Here is a 21056-nt window from a genome sequence, read left to right on the forward strand (position 1 = left end):
TATGATTTTTTCATCAGGAAATCATATTTAAAGTGTTAACAAACACTTAAGTATTAAAAGTCAAAACGTAGTAAATCAAAGTAAAAATTAAAACAAAATCAAAGTAAAAATTAAAACAAGTACATATTGAAAAGACACAACGTTTATTAAGAAATATTGATACAGCTCTGTCATCCCGGGTTGGATCTTAGTAACATTATCAAATGTTCAATATAAAAAACATAATCCATCGTCCTCTTCAATAACATTTTTCATCAGAAATATATGGTAGTAGGAAAATGTAATTGCATTTTCTTCCTGCTCACCATGTGTTAAAAGCACTAATAATAAAAAAAAAAGAACAACCCAGAATGTTAAAAACAGATTTGGGTTAAAAGGAGTAAAGGTGGTAACACAAGATAATTATCAGGAAACCCTCAGTAAGTGCCATTTCTCTGCAGTGCCCATTGCCAATTTGGAAGGATCCCTAAACCACTGAATTTTTGTCAAAACCCAAATTGCCTGGAGAGTTTATGGAACTGTTATCAGGGATTAGATTTCCTTGAGAAGTTAATGTAGTAGATCTTGCCTCTATAATAGAACTTGCCACTCTTCTTCTGTTTAATTTGAATTATGATTCCCCTTCTTGGAAAGGAAGTTAAGGATTATTCCATAATCCTAGCTACCAAATTCCGTCCAAAAAAGACATTTCAATGACATCTTAAAATAAATTGATTTTCTGTTTCAATTAGATGTGATCATGGGACTTTGGTTTTGTGAAGGAAACATCCACAGATTATTGAAATTGGACACTTATTTACTTTCTCAGAAACCATCACTGAATCTATTAAAGGTGGGCAAATCACTCGGAGACCTTTTAAAGATCTATTTTTAATTCTGTACTTCTCTTGGATTCTTTTTTCCTGCTGTCTAAACAGATATATATGTATTTATTTCCCCTTGTTTAATTTCCATTTCACATTGGTTTTCTTATTAATTCTGTTTCTGCATTTAATTAACATTTTACATTTCTTAATTCCTTTCCTGGATTTGGGTAATTTTGTCTTATTAGCGCTTCAAAGTCAGATGGAGAACTCCAAGCAGAGGCCTTAATTGTACGAGTAGTTAATTTCCTGTTACAGACAAACTCGTACATAGTAAGTGGTCTTTAACCTTTTAGACGTTCACAGGAAAATTAGACTGTGAACGCCTTACATCCATTTTTACATATTAATTTTCTCCAAACATCCATGAAATAATAAAAGAAAATAATATCTATTGCTGTCATTCAAAATAATCAAAATCTGGTGCGTTTGCTAATACCTCACAATTTTTTAAGCATCTATTTCCCTAAGACTTGTAGATGAGAGCTCTCTATCCCAGTTCAGGTTTGGTGAGATTTGTTGTTGCCCTTTCTGGAAGAATTATCAACGTAATTTTTTCATTTAAAAAAAAAAGGAAAAAAACAAAAAATTAAAAAATTTAAAAAAAAAGGGATGATATATTGATTTTAGGAATTTCCTTTAGGAAATGGAGAGAGTGTGAAGGTTTTTAATGAGAATATTCACCACCAACCCCACCACCTTTTATAGCTTATAAAAAGGATACTTCAACTTTCTAAATAGATAGCAATAGATTGCTGGATAAATTATTTGTAATATATCCATATATATATATTCCATCAATTACTATGGTTGGACAGAAAAATCTTTCATAGCAAAGGGGAAATTGTTTATAGTACCAATTGAAAAAATGCTTATTTCAAAAAATGTGTACAGCATGTAAATATTATGGTAAAACATCCTATAGTATGTATTTCTACCTGCAGAGAATGATTGGCAGTATATAAAACAAAATGTTAAGAATAGATATCTCTTTTTAAAAAAAAGAGTAGTTATCTTTAGGTAGGCAGGTTATTTTTTTTCCTTTGGGCTTTTTGGTGCAATATGGATTTTTTGACAATGTCTATGTTTATATTAACAAAAGAATGAAATTCCATTAAAAATATGTTTTTGGAAACGTATATTGCCACTATTTTGAACAGCTTAGAGTACAGTTACAGGATCGTGGGTCTAGAAACATAAGGTTGTATATTGTAACTTAACATACAATGACAATAATATTCACTTTTTCTTTAGTATTTTCACAGTCAACTTTGCCTTCCTGGTCACGGATACCTGGAGGGTGATGAAGGGCAAAAGATGGTGCACAGTTGAAAACCGTCCAGATTAAAGGTAAGAAAGAAAAATCAGAGTCGTATCAGACTGGAGATACACAAGAGAAGAGGTAACTATTAACTTAGACTCTACTGCAAAGCCTATGAACCTGAAAAACCACTCCGCAAGCTCACGTTTTCTTTGCTTTCATTGATATTCCCTTGGACTTCTCCTCTTACACACTATACATGTGGCTTTCAGAATATCCTTAAATTGGCCTGGAATGGTTGCCAGGGAGTGATTGGCAATGAGATTTATCAAGGAAAATCTCAAAGACTTGGGAGAGCTCGATATGGAGAACTTACTCTGGACTGGTGGGAGAGGCCATGCTCTGCTCCTGACGCATCCCGTCTTCAGAGTGGCATACTCATCCTTCTTTGCTGGAAATTTTGGCTGCTGGCGGCTCCTAGACTCCCTTCCTGAGAACTACCCTAGACTGCAAGGCATTGCCTACCCTCCAATCTGTACCTCTCCCCAAGGGGTGGACCTTGATCCATGATTGGTTGGTGTAGGGATAAAAGCAGGTAGCCACTTACTTCAATTTGGGAGAACTCTGATTGGCCATTCTAGCCCCAGAGCTTCCCATCAGGTAGGCTGAACCCATGTTGCAACTACATGGCAGGGTCTAGAATGTTGATCAGTTTCAAGACTAGCTTGAATTTGGCAAGACTGCTTCATTAATGGTACTGAGTTCTTCCACCAGGATCAACAAAAGGCATGGTCGTCTCTCTTTGGGGGGATGTTGCAAGACCTTGATGATCATTGCCGAGATCCCTTTGTTCATAAGGGGCTGAAAAATAAGGATACTTTCCTTATGCCCATCTTTCTTAACTTTTCACTTGGAATTGATCTATAAAGGAGAATTTCCTTCACGAATTGCGCAGTCACTAGAAAGCAAAACTGTCTAAGACTTCTAGGACGGTGTCAGAAGGATCCTAGAGCCAACTTGAATGGGCTCCCACTGGCTAAAGATGACACACTCTGACCATTAGTAAGGATAGCAGTTTTAATGTATTAAAATACAAATTTTATTGCATGTATGAGTTCATGATAATGCTAAAAATAGCCACACTGATCATTTTTAGAAAATACTTGAGAATCCACTCATGACTTTGAAATAAAGGTAAAGAAATAAAGGTAAAGAAACAAGCATGTATCCTACTTTTTCTATAAGAACTCAAGCTCAGACCGATCAATGGAATTTTAATTTTAAAAACTTCAATTATTCAGGTTTTCATTGAATCCCTCTGAGATACTTCGTGTGTAAACAGAGATCTTCAGTTTCCTATATAAATCTGTTAACCACATATTAAATTATTCATGTTAGTGTAATGTGCTCACAGTGAAATAAGATGAGAAAAAGAAAACACCCTAAAAACCGGAGCAACCATGGTGCATTTTAACAGTGGTATGGAACCCACTGGGCTGTTTTTGTTTTGTTTGTTTTGTTTTGTTTTACCATGAAACTCCAATAGCTAGTCAAAGTTGTGTTTTGTGTGTCTGGAGGAAAATAGTTTTCCTACTTTGTTGGCTGGTGGCACATAGTATATATCTTTGGGTATAACTTCCGAAGAAATATAGTTTTTTGGAGCATATTAACTTCTCATTATTACCTGTGGTGTGAATTATTTCATGATTCCAGTGCCTCTAATAGGAAATAAAGTCCAACAAAATAAGGGTGAGATGAAAGAATCCAATGAATAATGACAAAATTAGGTAAATGTGAAATAAATGATAACCACCCTCTTAAAAATACAAATGGAATAACTTCAGATATCATAATTTTAACTTCCAGCTTCATTTATTATGTCCTGTGTGAGTTCCTGAATTTACTCAGAAGCACACGGAGCCATCACGGTGATTACAGCTCATGCCATATTTTAAAGAAACCTTTTACTTTAACACCAATGGACATTTTAAATCGGAGGGAAACAGATACAATGGTGGAAGTTTGGGAATATCACTGGAACACAAATGCTCTGAAGGTCTGAAGTCCCACAGGTTGCAAATCAGTGCACAGGACAAGGGTAATTTAATAATATTCCAGGCATTGTTCCCAGAGTTCATCATTTTTTCTGCTCTCCACTGGAAACACACCAAAGGAAATGAATCCGGCGCCGGAAGCACAAAGTATTTTACAAATGCAGGCTAATTAATCTCCTTGTCGCTACTGTCATGAAAGGCATTACTGTTTACTGTTGAGAAAAGAGAGTTGGACCTTTAAACGCCTATACTTTTAAATACCCATCTAGTTTTATCGCACAAAAGGTAACCTGTAATAACAAGGTCATAAAAATGTCGGTCAGAAGAGGTGCTGGGATTGGAAGAAAAGAAAAATGCCCATCGATTCCTTAGAGCTGACTTAGGGTTTCCTCATATGTGGAGATGATGATTTGAGGATGTAGGAATCTATTTTTATATAAATTCTTTTCTGGGTTATCTCCCCAAAGAAACAGGGATGAATTATAATCCCCCACATTTAACAGCCTGTTAGTCTTGGGTTCCAAGTCGAATGCTGACACTTACTAGCTGTGGGTTCTTGGCCAATGGACTAAACTCCACCAATTTTGGGGGGCTGTTGTGAGAATTTGACTTAATGAAGCTAAAATGCTTGCTACAATGTAGCTCTTCAGTAAAGTGTAGCTATTACTCTGTGGCCAAGGCACCGGACTGGCAAAGATTTGAAAATGCATCCCTGAACAGAGCTTTTTAAAGTGCCCTCCGCTGCTGTATACTCTTTTAACCATTCATTTACTTGTTCACACATTTATATAACAAATTTTAGGGGCTTCCCTGGTGGTGCCAATGCAGGGGACAAGGGCTCTATCCCTGGTCCGGGAAGATCCCAAATGCCACGGAGCAACTAAGCCTGTGCACCACAACCACTGAGCCTGCACTCTAGAGCCTGCCAGCCACAACTACTGAGCCCACATGCCACAACTGCTGGAGCCCACGTGCCTACAGCCTGTGCTCTGCAACAAGAGAAGCCACTGCAATGAGAAGCCCGCGCACCGCAACAGAGTAGCCCCCGCTCGCCACAACTAGAGAAAGACCGTGTGCAGCAATGAAGACCCAACGCAGCCAAAAAAAAAAAAAAAGAAGAAATAAATTTTAAAAAATATTTTTAAAAAAACCAAATTTTAAGCACTGCCCCTAACTGAGCATAGAGATACATGACAGATACATACATTTTTTTCTTTATTGAAGCAAAGTGACTCATTTATACACATATATACATTTTTTAAAATATTCTTTTCTATGACGGTTTATCCCAGGAGACTGGATACAGCTCCCTGTGCTCTGCAGCAGGACCTTGTTGTTTATCCATCCTACATATACTAGTTTGCATCTGCTAATCCCAGACTCCCACTCTGTCCCTCCCCCAACTCTCTCCCCCTTGGCAATCACCAGTCTGCTCTCTATGTCTGTGCTAACTCCTTTCGTTTTGATCTTATTCTCTTCAATCACAGGTGTGATGACCATTTAAACTCTACAGCAATTCTGAAGACCAGGAAAGTTCACGGCAAGCATGCTCTGTTGGATGTGGAGGTCTCCGCTGAATTTCCTTACGGTGTTTGCGTCCCAAAGCTCCCTCCCTCTCACCCCCATACCTGATAAAGTGCAGCTGATTGACTGATGAGGTCATCTTTTTAGGCCTGCCATCCGGGAGCCAGGGCCCAAACCCATCCCCGAAGGTAGCATGACCATTTATTTACTTTATTTATATGCTACCCTAAACGCCGGTCACACTCGATAACACTTCTTAAGTACAAACGCAGAAATATGATTACATCGAAACCTGAGTCAAGAACATAGGTTATTTTCAGCTACTAGGGAGTTAAAATTCACCTGTTAAAATCAAAATGTTGCTTATCTCAGGAAGACTTAATACTTTAACAATTCATTCCTTAGGTGTTTTTTTCACTCCTTCTTTTCACAGAACTTCCCCTCAACGTACATCTTTCAGCATCACCTATGTCTGATCCTTTTCCTGTTAGTTCTTCTAAATTATTATTTTTTCTGCAACCCTATGACATCACTTTTTGTGCATCCCTGCTGCTCTGAAATTTTTCTAAAGTAGCCCATCCTAGCAAGAAGATAGCATAACTCAACATATTATAGCTAGACTTCTGAGAGAAGCCGGGTCATCTGTGTAGAGACACAAGCAATCTGATTCTTATCATTTCAGAAAATGATAAAATTGGAAGCAATTTTTTTCTTGGTTTGCATCAATACTTTTCTAGAAGAGTCTCCCTCTTGCTGGGTATGCTATCTAATGCTGATTTCTTTCTTTTTTCCTCTTGAACGTGAGTCAAGAAGACTAGTTCCGATTTTATTTGTTTAATAAAGTGGATGTGTTTCTGCAAAAATATTTCCTTTTAAGAAGCAGGGGACAATTTAGCTTTTATGTACATTTTTTAAAAATTTATTTTATTGGAGTATAGTTGATTTACAATGTGTTAGTTTCGGGTATACAGCAAAGTGATTCAGATATATATACATATATATATATTTATATATACTCATGCTTTTTCAGATTCTTTAGCCATATAGGTTATTGCAGAATATTGAGTAGAGTTCCCTGTGCTGTACAGCAGGTCCCTGTTGTTTATCTATTTTATATATAGTAGTGTGTATATGTTAGGCCCAAGCTCCCAATTTATCTCTCCCACCCATATTTCCCCTTTGGTAACCGTAAGTTTGTTTTTGAAGTCTGAGTCTGTTTCTGTTCTATGAATAAGTTCATTTGTATCATTTTTTACCAGGGAACTTTCCCACTCATAATTTTCTTATTTCTAGTTGTAGCCTTTTCTTTTCCACTTAGAGAAGTTCCTTTAGCATTTGTTTTAGAGCTGGTGTGGTGGTGCTGAATTCCCTTAGCTTTTGCTTGCCTGTAAAGCTTTTGATTTCTCCATCAATATATTTTTAATTTTAATATACTTTATATTAGATATTTAATACATATATATATATATATATATATTTTTTTTTTTTTTTTTTTTTGGCGGTACACGGGCCTCTCACTGCTGTGGCCTCTCCCATTGCGGAGCACAGGCTCCGGACGCGCAGGCTCAGTGGCCATGGCTCACAGGCCCAGCCGCTCCGCGGCATGTGGGATCTTCCCGGACCGGGGCATGAGCCCGCGTCCCCTGCATCGGCAGCCGGACTCTCAACCACTGCGCCACCAGGGAAGCCCCTAATACATATATTTTTAAAATTAACATGTTGGCTTAGAAATGAATGAAATCACAAATGATCGGGGGGATTAACCTGAACACCCTTTAATATGAAAAATGTGTTACTGCACATTCTACTGTGTATTCTCAAAGTCACAGAAGAAAGACCAAGACGTTATATCATTCTGGAAAATCCACGTATTTCCCAAATAGGTACTCTTTGCTTTGTTTTGTCATGTTTCTGATGTATCAATCATGGAGAAAAACGGAAAATAGTCTCACTACTTAAATGCATAAAAATATACTACGGACTCATGACTAATTCAGATGGACTGAAGCCACGGTCCCTCTCTTCAAGAGAACTGGAGACGTATATTGTGTATAACATTTAAGCCTGTCCCCTCTCTGCTCTTAAGAATTTCAAGATTAAATTAATGTCCCAAGAAGGGCAGCTTCTAATTAGCCCCTTTCATTCCACTTAACCAGAACACAATAAATCCTCCCTTCAATTATGTTAATGGAATCCCTAGGGGAACAACCATCCGGACTCTGCAAAGAAACCCCCTCACAGCAGTGACTTGTCACTGCTTCCTCAAGGTACATCAGCTCCTTCCGAACTTCCCTGCAGCACTTCCATTAATTTTGCAGTTGGGGTCAAGTCCTTGGCAAAACGAAGTTTCCGGCTATGCTGGGTTACCATCACCTTACTGTCTCTCTTCAGAAGCCATTCATGGAGTGTGAACGTAAGTTCATTACTTTGAAAGAATTGCAACCTTGAGATTTATTGGAAACTATTGTAAAAATGGTTCCCCTTCTGAAATAGTTGCCCAATACAGACAGACCAACGCTAGTGGACACTACTTCTGTCACCCCTCCGGATTCCCTTCACGGGGTCATTGTACGTAATCACCAGCTGCCCGGTGTGCTGATCACACACAACATCATTCTTCTCCAGAAAAATGTCCTTCGAGAGTGTTCCAGCTTTGGTGCTATTGGCACCTGAGGCTGCATCATTCGTGGTTCTGGGGGCTGCTTAGTGAATTATAGGTTGTTGACGAGCATCCCCATTCTTCACACTCCAGAGCTCCCTGTAGGATCAGGGTGGAGCTGAACTCCAGCTGAAGCTACAGTGTGCCTTAACTTCTTACCCTGCAATGTCTTTTTTTTTTTGAAAATTTCATTTTATTTATTTTTTTCTACAGCAGGTTCTTATTACTTAACCATTTTATACATATTTGTATATACATGTCAATCCCAATCTCCCAATTCATCCCACCACCATCCCCCCGCCCCCGCCACTTTCCCCCCTTGGTGTCCATACGTTTGTTCTCTACATCTGTGTCTCTGCCCTGCAAACCAGTTCATCTGTACCATTTTCTAGGTTCCACATCTATGCGTTAATATATGATATTTGTTTTTCTTTTCCTGATTTACTTCACTTGCTATGACAGTCTCTAGATCCATCCATGTCTCTACAAATGACTCAATTTCATTCCTTCTTATGGCTGAGTAATATTCCATTGTATATATGTACCACATCTTCTTTATCCATTCATCTGTTGATGGACACTTAGGTTGCTTCCATCTCCTGGCTATTGTAAACAGTGCTGCAATGAACATTGGGGTGCATATGTCTTTTTGAATTATGCTTTTCTCTGGGTATATGCCCAGTAGTGGGATTGCTGGGTCATATGATAATTCTATTTTTAGTTATTTAAGGAACCTCCATACTGTTCTCCATAGTGGCTGTATCAATTTACATCCCACCAACAGAGCAAGAGGGTTCCCTTTTCTCCACACCCTCTCCAGCATTTGTTGTTTGTAGATTTTCTGATGATGCCCATTCTAACTGGTGTGAGGTGATACCTCATTGTAGTTTTGATTTTCACTTCTCTAATAATTAGTGATGTTGAGCAACTTTACATGTGCTTCTTGGCCATCTGTATGTCTTCCTTGGAGAAATGTCTGTTTAGGTCTTCTGCCCATTTTTTGATTGGATTCTTTGTTTTTCTAATATTGAGCTGCATGAGCTGTTTATATATTTTGGAGATTAATCCTTGGTCCGTTGCTTCATTTGCAAATATTTTCTCCCGTTCTCAGGGTTGTCTTTTCATCTTCTTTGTAGTTTCCTTTGCTTTGCAAAAGCTTTTACATTTCATTAGGTCCCATTTATTTTTGTTTTTATTTCCATTACTCTAGGAGGTGGATCAAAAAAGATCTTGCTGTGATTTATGTCAAAGAGTGTTGTTCCCATGTTTTTCTCTAAGAGTTTTATAGTGTCTGGTCTTACATTTAGGTCTTTAATCCATTTTGAGTTTATTTTTGTGTATGGTGTTAGGGAGTGTTCTAATTTCATTCCTTTACATGTAGCTGTCCAGTTTTCCTAGCACCACTTATTGAAGAGACTGTCTTTTCTCCATTATATATCCTTGCCTTCTTTGTCATAGATTAGTTGACTATAAGTGCATGGGTTTATCTCTGGGCTTTCTATCCTGTTCCATTCATCTATATTTCTGTGTTTGTGCCAGTATCATATTGTCTTGATTACTGTAGCTTTGTAGTATAGTCTGAAGTCAGGGAGCCTGATTCCTCCAGCTCTGTTTTTTCCCCTCAAGCCTACTTTGGCTATTTGGGGTCTTCTGTGTCTCCATACAAATTTTAAGATTTTTTGTTCTAGTTCTGTAAAAAATGCCATTGGTAATTTGATAGGGATTGCATTGAATCTGTAGATTGCTTTGGGTAGTATAGTCATTTTCACAATGTTGATTCTTCCAATCCAAGAACATGGTATATCTCTCCATCTGTTTGTATCATCTTTAATTTCTTTCATCAGTATCTTATAGTTTTCTGCAGACAGGTCTTTTGTCTCCCTAGGTAGGTTTATTCCTAGGTATTTTATCCTTTTCGTTGCAATGGTAAATGGGAGTGCTTCCTTAATTTCTCTTTCAGATTTTTCATCCTTCGTGTATAGGAATGCCAGAGATTTCTGTGCATTAATTTTGTATCCTGCAACTTTACCAAATTCGTTGATTAGCTTTAGTAGTTCTCTGGTGGCATCTTTAGGATTCTCTATGTATAGTATCATGTCATCTGCAAACCATGACAGTTTAACTTCTTCTTTTCCAATTTGTATTCCTTTTATTTCTTTTTCTTCTCTGATTGCCATGGCTGGAGCTTCCAAAGGTATGTTGAATAATAGTGGCGAGAGTGGACATCCTTGTCTTTTTCCTGATCTTAGAAGAAATGCTTTCAGTTTTTCACCATTGAGAATGATGTTTGCTGTGGGTTTGTCATATATGGCCTTTATTATGTTGAGGTAAGTTCCCTCTATGCCCACTTTCTGGGGAGTTTTTATCATAAATGCATGTTGAATTTTGTCAAATGCTTTTTCTGCATCTATTGAGATGATCATGTGGTTTTTCTCCTTCAATTTGTTAATAAGGTGTACCACACTGATTGACTTGTGTATACTGAAAAATGCTTGCATCCCTGGGATAAATCCCATTTGATCATAGTGTATGATCCTTTCAGTGTGTTGTTGGATTCTGTTTGCTAGTATTTTGTTGAGGATTTTTGCATCTATATCCATCGGTGATATTGGTCTGTAATTTTCTTTTTTTGTAGTATCTTTAACTGATTTTGGTAACAGGGTGATGGTCACCCCATAGAATGAGTTTGGGAGTGTTCCTTCCTCTGCAGGTTTTTGGAAGAGTTTGAGAAGGATGAGTGTTAGCTCTTCTCTAAATGTTTGCTAGAATTCTCCTGTGAAGCCGTCTGGTCCTGGACTTTTGTTTGTTGGAAGATTTTTAATCACAGTTTCAACTTCATTACTTGTGATTGGTCTGTTCATATTTTCTGTTTCTTCCCAGTTCAGTCTTGGAAGGTTATACCTTTCTAAAACTTTGTCCATTTCTTCCAGGTTGTCCATTTTATTGGCATAGAGTTGCTTGTAGTAGTCTCTTAGGATGCTTTGTATTTCTGCGGTGTCTGTTGTAACTTCTCCTTTTTCATTTCTAATTTTATTGATTTGAGTCCTCTCCCTCTTTTTCTTGATGCGTGTGGCTAATGGTTTATCAATTTTGTTTATCTTCTCAAAGAACCAGCTTTTAGTTTTATTGATCTTTGCTAATGTGTCCTTCATTTCCTTTTCATTTATTTCTGCTCTGATCTTTATGATTTCTTTCCTTCTACTAACTTTGGGTTTTGTTTGTTCTTCTTTCTCTAGTTCCTTTAGGTGTAAAGTTAGATTGTTTATTTGAGATTTTTCTTGTTTCTTGAGGTAGGCTTGTATTGCTATAAACTTCCCTCTTAGAACTGCTTTTGCTGCACCCCATAGGTTATGGATCATCGTGTTTTCCTTGTAATTTGTCTCTAGGTATTTTTTGATTTCCTCTTTGATTTCTTCAGTGATCTTTTGGTTATTTAGTAACGTCTGGTTTAGCCTCCATGTGTTTGTGTTTTTTACGTTTTTTTCCCTGTAATTGATTCCTGTCTCATAGCATTGTGGTCAGAAATGATGCTTGATATGGTTTCAATTTTCTTAAATTTACTGAGGCTTGATTTGTGACCCAAGATGTGATCTATCCTGGAGAATGTTCCATGTGCTCTTGAGAAGAAAGTGTAATCTGCTGTTTCGGATGGAATGTCCTGTAAATATCAATTAAATCTATCTGGTCTCTTGTGTCATTTAAAGCTTGTGTTTCCTTAATTAATTTTCTGTCTGGATGATCTGTCCATTTGTGTAAGTGAGGTGTTAAAGTCCCTGACTATTATTGTGCTACTGTCGATTTCCTCTTTTATAGCTGTTAGCATTTGCCTTATGTATTGTTGTGCTCCTATGTTGGGTGCATTATATATTTATGATTGTTATATCTTCTTCTTGGATCGATCCCTTGATCATTATGTAGTGTTTTTCCTTGTCCCTTGTAACATTCTTTATTTTAAAGTCTATTTTATTTTATATGAGTGTTGCGACTCCAGCTTTCTTTTGATTTCCATTTGCATGGAATATCTTTTTCCATCCCCTCACTTTCAGTCTGTATGTGTCCCTAGGTCTGAAGTGGGTCTCTTGCAGACAGCATACATATGGGTCTTGTTTTTGTATCCATTCAGCAAGCCTGTGTCTTTTGGTTGGAGCATTTAATCCATTCAAGTTTAAGGTAATTATCCATATGTATGTTCCTATGCCCATTTTCTTAATTGTTTTGGGTTTGTTTTTGTAGGTCCTTTTCGTCTCTTGTGTTTCCCACTTAGAGACGACCCTTTAGCTTTTTTTGTAGAGCTGGTTTGGTGGTGTTGAATTCTCTTAGCTTTTGCTTGTCTGTAAAGCTTTTGATTTCTCCATCGAATCTGAATGAGATACTTGCTGGGTAGAGTAATCTTGGTTGTAGGTTCTTCCCTTTCATCACTTTAAATATGTCATGCTACTCCCTTCTGGCTTGTTGAGTTTCTGCTGAGAAATCAGCTGTTAACCTTATGGGAGTTCCCTTGTATGTTATTTGTCATTTTTCCCTTGCTGCTTTCAATAATTTTTCTTTGTCTTTAATTTTTGTCAGTTTGATTACTATGTGTCTTGGCATGTTTCTCCTTGGGTTTATCCTGCCTAGGTCTCTCTGTGCTTCCTCGACTTGGGTGGCTATTTCCTTTCCCTTGTTAGGGAAGTTTTCGACTATAATCTATTCAAATATTTGTTCAGGTCCTTTCTCTCTCTCTTCTCCTTCTGCGACCCCTATAATACCAATGTTGTTGCATTTAATGTTGTCCCAGAGGTCTCTTAGGCTGTCTTCATTTCTTTTCATTCTTTTTTATTTATTGTGTCCTGCAGCAGTGCATTCCACCATTCTGTCTTCCAGGTCACTTATCCATTCTTCTGCCTAAGTTATTCTGCTATTGATTCCTTCTAGTGTATTTTTCATTTCAGTTATTGTATTGTTCATCTCTGTTTGTTCTTTAATTCTTCTAAGTGTTTTTTCTTCTAGGTCTTTCTTAAACGTTTCTTGCGTCTTCTCAATCTTTGCCTCCATTCTTTTTCTGAGGTCCTGGATCATCTTCACTATCATTATTCTGAATTCTTTTTCTGGAAGGTTGCCTATCTCCAGTCCATTTAGTTGTTTTTCTGGGGTTTTATCTTGTTCCTTCATCTGTTACATAGCCCTCTGCCTTTTCATTTTGTCTGTCTTTCTGTGAATGTGGTTTTTGTTCCACAGGCTGCAGGATTGTAGTTCTTCTTGCTTCTGCTGTCTGCCCTCTGGTTTATGAGGGTATCTAAGAGGCTTGTGCAAAGTTTACTGATGGGAGGGACTGGTGGTGGGTAGAGCTGGGTGTTGCTCTGCTGGGCAGAGCTCAGTAAAACTTTAATCTGCTTGTCTGCTGATGGGTGGGGCTGCGTTCTGTCCCTGTTGGTTGTTTGGCCTGAGGAAACCCAACACTGGAGCCTACCCCAGCTCTTTAGTGGGGCTAATGGTGGACTCTGGGAGGGCTCATGCCAAGGAGTACTTCCCAGAACTTCTGCTGCCAGTGTCCTTCTGCTGCCAGTGTCCTTCTGCTGCCAGTGTCCTTGTCCCCACGCCTGCTTCTGCGGGAAACCCTGCACCACTAGCAGGTAGGTCTGGTTCAGTCTCCCCTGGGGTCATTGCTCCTTCCCCTGGGTCCTGATGCAGACACTACTTTGTGTGTGCCCTCCAAGAGTGGAGTCTCTATTTCCCTCAGTCCTGTCAAATTCCTGCAATCAATTCCCACTAGCCTTCAAAGTCTGATTCTCTAGGAATTCCTCCTCCTGTTGCCAGACCCCCAGGTTGGGAAGGCTGATGTGGGGCTCAGAATCTTCACTCCAGTGGGTGGACTTCTGTGGTATAAGTGTTCTCCAGTGTGTGAGTCACCCACCCAGCAGTTATGGGATTTGATTTTACTGTGATTGCACCCCTCGTACCATCTCATTGTGGCTTCTCCTTTGCCTTCGGTTGTGGGGTATCTTTTTGGTGAGTTCCAGTGTCTTCCTGTTGATGACTGTTCAGTAGTTAGTTGTGTTTCCGGTGCTCTCACAAGAGGGAGTGAGAGCACGTCCTTCTACTCCGCCATATTGAATCAATCTCCTGGCAATGTCTTGCTTACAATCTTTTATGAATAAGTCACATGCATCAGGTGCTGCCTCACAGGAATTCTGCCCAAGAGAGCAAATGTATTTCAGTATCTTCTTCCTTCTCATCTCCTCATCATCCAAATAGGCTCCATCACCAGATTTTACATCACATATTCTACACATGTTAATTCTTATCTACATAGCATGTCTGTACCTTAGAACAGGGGACATTAGAAGGAGGAAGAAACTCGCCCATGGACTTACGGCTGATTCGTAACACATAGGAGGTGACTTGGATCCACATTTGAAAACTAATTCTGGACATAAGCACTGCCAAAGGACTGTGCAAATTCTAAAGCACCCTACTCATTAGCTGTTCATTTTGCTACCTGACAACGGGCACATATTTAGTTAAAAATGAATTACACACAGTATTTCCCACAAATAACTATCTTGATCATCTCTTCCTATTTAGATTCTAGTGGTATACAAAGATTATTTCTAAAGACAAGTACCTGTTTCAGGACAGAACGAGAATTCATTGGAGGAAATATATGAGACATTCATTACCGTGTGTGTGTGTGTGTGTGTGTGTGTGTGTGTGTGTGTATGTGTGTGTGAGTGTGTGTGTATGTGTGTGTGTGCATGTGTGTGTGTGCGTGCTCTCATAAAATGGATTGAAAACCTCAGCAAGGAGCATATGGTTGCACGTGAAAACATATGAATATCCACAGGTCTGAAGTCTGTGCCCATTTTTTCACATTCAGAAACTGCAGGGTGGTGTTTTTGCAGAGAGACTGTCCAGTAATTAGTTTCAGGGTCTGAACTGAACCCTTTGTTTGCTGTGATTCTATGCAAGAGGTCTTGAGGTCCACAAAACATGATTACATTTGAGCTCCCAGCCCCCTGATTTAATTCACCATGCAGAAGTGATCTCTCTTGAATGGGAAGGTAAATGAGGGTTGAAGTCATCTTGGTTCATGTTTTAATATCCAGGGTCATCTCCCTCTGTAAGATCCACAAACAACCAGAGTAACTGACTTGCTACATTTCTGCGGCGAGAAAGCTCTTTGTATTTCTAGATTCTACATGGCCTCCTGTGCTCATTCGACGCTGTCCCTGGACCAGCGTATTTCTCTTTGTTCTCTGCCACATTTGATCTGATACCACTGTATCTTTATTTTGAGAAAAAGATTTTATTTCTAACAACGGGAGATAGAGTTACAACATAAACTATGGTCATCCAGGCCATTATTTCAAGAGTATGGTATTCCAGCTTCAAATCAAATCTGGAATATAATTCCTCATGGTCAAAATTGGATAGAGCTCTGCTAGCCTCCAGGTAGATATCAGTCCTGCGAGGCAACCGGCGCAGCCTGGAGAGATTGCATTTTATTTACTGAATAGCGGGCCATGCTAGTGTTAGCCCGGGAGAATCATTTACAGATGCCTCGTAAACACATCCAGCTGCTGCTTTCCCTAAGGCAGCCTCGATGCAGGGAGGGGATGGAGAGGAATCAGCTCAGTCACCAGCAGCTGCAATTCAGAGCTTATTCCCTGGTAAGACCCTGTGATTCAGGGCCCCTAGAAGAACTCCTGGATGGTTTTCTCTGCCCAGAGAGGCTTAAAATGAGCACATCTCTCCTGACCAGAAGGGGACTCTCTCTCCATGTCAATGCAGGTTGCAAAGGCAGTTGGGTTCTTCGAGGGGCCCTCAGAGTGCCCCAAATGGCTTCTGGTGTGCCACATCCCCTGTAGTTTTGGTCAGAATATTTCAAACACTCTGCAGATTTTGGGGAAATCTTTCCTGGGACACGTGCATGCTGAAGAAATAGGCAGTCATTTCGAGAGTGAATTTTCTTTATATAGCTGATGTGTATGCATATAGATAGATAGATAGATATGATGGATGGATAGATAGATTATTAGATGGATTGATAGATGATAGATGGATATATATATATAGATAGAAACAAGATAGATAAGATGGATGGATGGATACATAAGATGGACGTATAGATAGATGACTGATAGATTATATATATAATTACGTATATAGTTAAATGTTTATAGTTAAATATAACATACTTAAGTTTACTACTGATAAGTGTTATAATTTTGGAATATCAGTTAAAGATCAAAAAGCCATGAAATTAGCTAGAATTAATTAATCATAGAATTATTATTTGGAGTAAATTTAAAACTTGCCCTTCATTCAACAAAACGATTTCAGGTGTTTTTTAAAGATAACCGTATGTGGTTTTTCAGACTTGCAGACACAGAAGAAATCACTTCCCTGTGGGCAGGTGGACTTAGGAGTGTGGAGTCCACGGTAGCCCCAAGGGAAGGGACCATTACAACAGTCAGCGCATCTCAGAAACTCATTTCCAAAGCCAGGGCCAATGAATCATGCCACATCTGGACACAAATGTGCAGGTATGTCTGTTTTTGTTTTTGTTTCTCTCCCGTTATTAAAAATATCTTCCCAGAGATTTTTCTTGTTTTCCCTCCTGACTTCCTACCTCCTGCCTCTCATGTTTTTTTCTCCCCTTCCTTCCTCTTCCTGTCCTAGAAAAAAAGGGGACTTTTAATTACACCATGTACTTCTGTGTACTAGCTAACAAAACATAATGCTAGGGAGACACTTTGATGATCCTTTGATTGTGGTCATGAACAGGAGGACTTATTTGCCCACATACTGAATCAGTACACTTTGCAGAGAGCACTAAACACACTGCTCGTATTCATGTTCAATTCAAGCAGCCTTCGGTGGGAGAATTTCGATAATCCATTCAAATAAGACTGTAAAAGTGAATTATCCTGTTAAATTATTTATTTATTTATTTAATTTATTTTTTTGCGGTATGCAGGCCTCTCACTGTTGTGGCCTCTCCCGTTGCGGAGCACAGGCTCCGGACGCGCAGGCTCAGCGGCCGTGGCTCATGGGCCCAGCCGCTCCGCGGCATGTGGGATCCTCCCGGACCGGGACACGAACCCGCGTCCCCTGCATCGGCAGGCGGACTCTCAACCACTGCGCCACCAGGGAAGCCCTGTTAAATTATTTTTAAAGAAAAAAAATCCATTGTCCTTCATTTTGTTTCAGTTTGTTTTAGTAGCTGTCACGTTCACGTTCGTGTTTTTCCACGCTGGGGAGCTGGTGGGAATGGATTCTAATTCATGCAAACAGTTCTTCTAAGGAGGTGTATCAGTGATATTAAATGCAGTGTTCAAAACCTACCTCATACACGACAGTGAACAACTAAGGAAATGTGTACATACCTTTTTTCTATAAAACGAAAATCCAATTTTTAGATTCCACATGTGAGTCCTATCATGTGATATTTGTCTTTGACTGATTTCACGTAGTATGATCATCTCTAGGTCCATCCATGTTACTGCAAATGGCATTCTTTCTTTCTTTTTTATGGTTAATATTCCATTGTACATATGTACCACATCTTCTTTATCCATTCATCTGTCGATCGACATTTAAGTTGCTTTCATGTCTTGCCTATTGTAAATAGTGCTGCTATGAACATTGGGGTGCATGTACCTTTTCAAATTATGGTTTCCTCCGGATATATGCCCAGGAGTGAGATTGCTGGATCATATGGTAAGGGTACAAATGAACTTATCTACAAATGGAAATAGAGTTACAGATGTAGAAAACAAACTTACGGTTACCAAGGGGTAAGGGGTGGGAGGGATAAACTGGAAGATTGGGATTGACGTATACACACTACTATATATATAATAGATAACTAATAAGGACCTACTGTATAGCACAGGGAACTCTACTCAATACTCTGTAATGGCCTATATGGGAAAAGAATCTAAAAAAAGAGTGGATATATGTATATGTATAACTGATTCACTTTGCTGTACACCTGAAACTAACACAACATCGTAAATCAACTATACTCCAAAAAACTTTTTAAAAAAACAACTAAAATCCATCAGCATAGTCTGATTAGCAAACATTTCAAATGCATTTGTCCATGGAATCATTTCTGATCCCCATGTAGACAGTTGCTGCTCTCAACTGAAAAAATAAAAAAAAAGCACAACCTGAAAGTTGAGAATTATGTTGTATTTGGCGGAGTTTCTGAGGACTTAAGCCCAGCAAGCAGTGTCTCAGATAGCTCTGAGGGACTGCTCCAAAAAGGTAGGGGAGGAGCCTGGATATGTAGGGGTTTCTGCCAACATCAAAAGTTCACTGTTAAATTAACTAGAGAGAAGCAGACATCTCAAGTTCATGAATGGAGCGCATTTCTGTGTATGGGAAGATGCGAGAGTCTGGTCTCGTTGAAATCATTCCTTTGATATGCACCTTAGTTCTCTGGGGCCAATATCCTGTTTTTCTCCATCCTGAATGCCCTCAGGGGGGCGGCTGCAGTGACTGAGGGCTTGGTGGCTGCAACATCTTTGCTCGCTGGTATGGCAGGCGACGTTCTTAGCCACACTGCCACTAGGATTTCCAGACTGGCGTTCAGGGGGCAGGAGTCGTGGAAATAGGACTAAAATAGTTTATAAAGGAGGAAAAGGATATTTTTAGGTAGTGATGTTGACAGAGGCACTCCTCAAAAGCCACCGGTCCACTGGATTTAGTCAACATCACACCCCTTGGCTAGGGAAAATGAGGACTGTTTTAAAAATACTGCTCTTACAGCTGAGCTGCATAAATATATCATTAAGAAAGAAAATCTTAGTGTCTTCTGTCCTGCCCCCTGACCCCAGGAGAACTTTCTGCTTTAGAACATGAAACAGATCAGTGATGCCTTTCACTTACCTTGAGGGGATGGAAGATACGGAGTTTATAAAATAGACCCTCCAAAGCGAGGGTAGGGAAAGAGAATGCTGTGGCTGTGGGGAGACACCATGGTTTCCTTGGAGACCTGTCCAGTGCTTACTGATAACCACCAGCTAAGACAAATTCAGAGGCCGGTGGTTAGCCTGGCTCTGACAGTTACCGAGAGCGCATCACATCAGCAGGACCCTTCGTGTCAGTTCTGTTCTTTGGTTAAGTTGTTTTTATGTATCTTTTCCCCTGGATCATTAAGTTGGGACCATGCCTTAGTTTTTATAGGAAAAAGGGAGACAAGTATACCTTCTTTTTAAAAATTTTTTTATTGAAGTATAGTTGAATTACGATGTGACTCAGTTATACATGATATATATATGTGTGTGTGTGTGTATATATATATATAGATAGATAGATAATATAGATATATACACATATACATATTCTTTTCCATGATGGTTTGTCACAGGATATTGAATATCATTCCCTGGGCTCTGCAATAGGACCTTGTTTATCCATCCTATCTGTACTAGTTTGCAGCTGCTAACCCCAGACCCCCAACCCATCCCTCCAGTCTATCCTGCCACTACTCCGACTCCCCCTTGGCAACCTCAGGTCTGTTCTCTATGTCCCTGATTTTGTTTCGAAACAAAAGCACATCTTATCGACCGATAATAAATCATTGAGCAGGGACCCTGAAGATTAGAAGGACCCTCATAAAATGAAACCTAGAATGCTGGATTATACAGATAGCATGGATCCAGTGATTCTAAAAGGACACAGAAAGCCGGGGTACAGATGGGTATGGGATGTGCCTCTCAGACCTTAATATGGTGCAGCCACGTGGATTCCAAATGCAGACGTAGCAGTGGGATCTTCTCCCAATTGGATTGCATGCTGAGCCAAAAGCACGTGACAGAAAAATCAAGGGCTTTGTTCCCCGGTCCCTGGGTCTCCCTCCTCTGTGGAATCTCAAGGCTCAGAGGAGCACAGGCTGCAAACCACTGGTGGAGGGAAGCTGATGGCAGTGGGTGGCAAGCACAGCTGCGTTCTAATCAGGCCCCGACTTACCAGTTCTCCAGTCCCAACTTTACGTCAATTCTCTGTGCTGTGTTTTCCTTTCCACTAAAACCAGGATAGTAATATCTCCAAGACTACAAAAACTATAGAATGCGGTGAAACATAGAAAACACTTGGTACATAGCAGGGCCTTCGTAAATAAATACTGGTTTATTTTAACTGGGCACTTTGGGTCCGCCCCAGTCCCTAACCTCAGACATCCTTTTTCTGCTAGAAGTCCATCCATGTGCACGTCCAGGCAATACAGAACAAGCTCTTTCTGCCCAGGAGATTGTGAACACATCGGGATCAGCAAAAGTGCTCTTTTCATCTTTCTGTCTGATGCATTTGGGCAGGATGGAAATGCTCAGTATATCGGGTTAGAATGGAATTGTCTCATCTAATTCAGAAAGCTGCATTCCAGGTGGCCCCATGCGAGCATGAAGCTTGATTCATTATGGCACACGTGCAAGGGTACACATATGTATGTGATGTGTGCATATATGTTTTATACAATGTGTATATCTATACGTATTGCATATACATATATACTTATGTATATAAATAAAACACAAATATTTGTATTAAGTATAAATGCATATTATGCATAAAATAGTTATATTTATGATAAATAAATATATCCAATGTATCTAGACATACATTTTTTTATTGAAGTCTAATTGATTTACAATCTTGTGCCAGTCTCTGCTGTACAGCAAAGTGACTCAGTTATACACACAGAGACA

At 39.3% G+C, this 21056-nt stretch overlaps 1 long non-coding RNA gene across 1 annotated transcript in view; it reads left to right on the forward strand.

Moving 5' to 3' along the window:
* Nucleotides 1-730: 730 nt before the first annotated feature.
* LOC117310330 (uncharacterized) overlaps nucleotides 731-21056 on the forward strand; it is a 32649-nt gene continuing 12323 nt past the window's right edge. The window contains exons 1-4 of the long non-coding RNA XR_004524500.2: nucleotides 731-832; nucleotides 2118-2213; nucleotides 5666-5890; nucleotides 16719-16886. This is a non-coding gene — a long non-coding RNA (uncharacterized lncRNA). The remainder of the gene's footprint in view (nucleotides 833-2117; nucleotides 2214-5665; nucleotides 5891-16718; nucleotides 16887-21056) is intronic.

This window comes from Tursiops truncatus, chromosome X, assembly GCF_011762595.2.
Source record: "Tursiops truncatus isolate mTurTru1 chromosome X, mTurTru1.mat.Y, whole genome shotgun sequence".
Taxonomy (NCBI): domain Eukaryota; kingdom Metazoa; phylum Chordata; class Mammalia; order Artiodactyla; family Delphinidae; genus Tursiops; species Tursiops truncatus.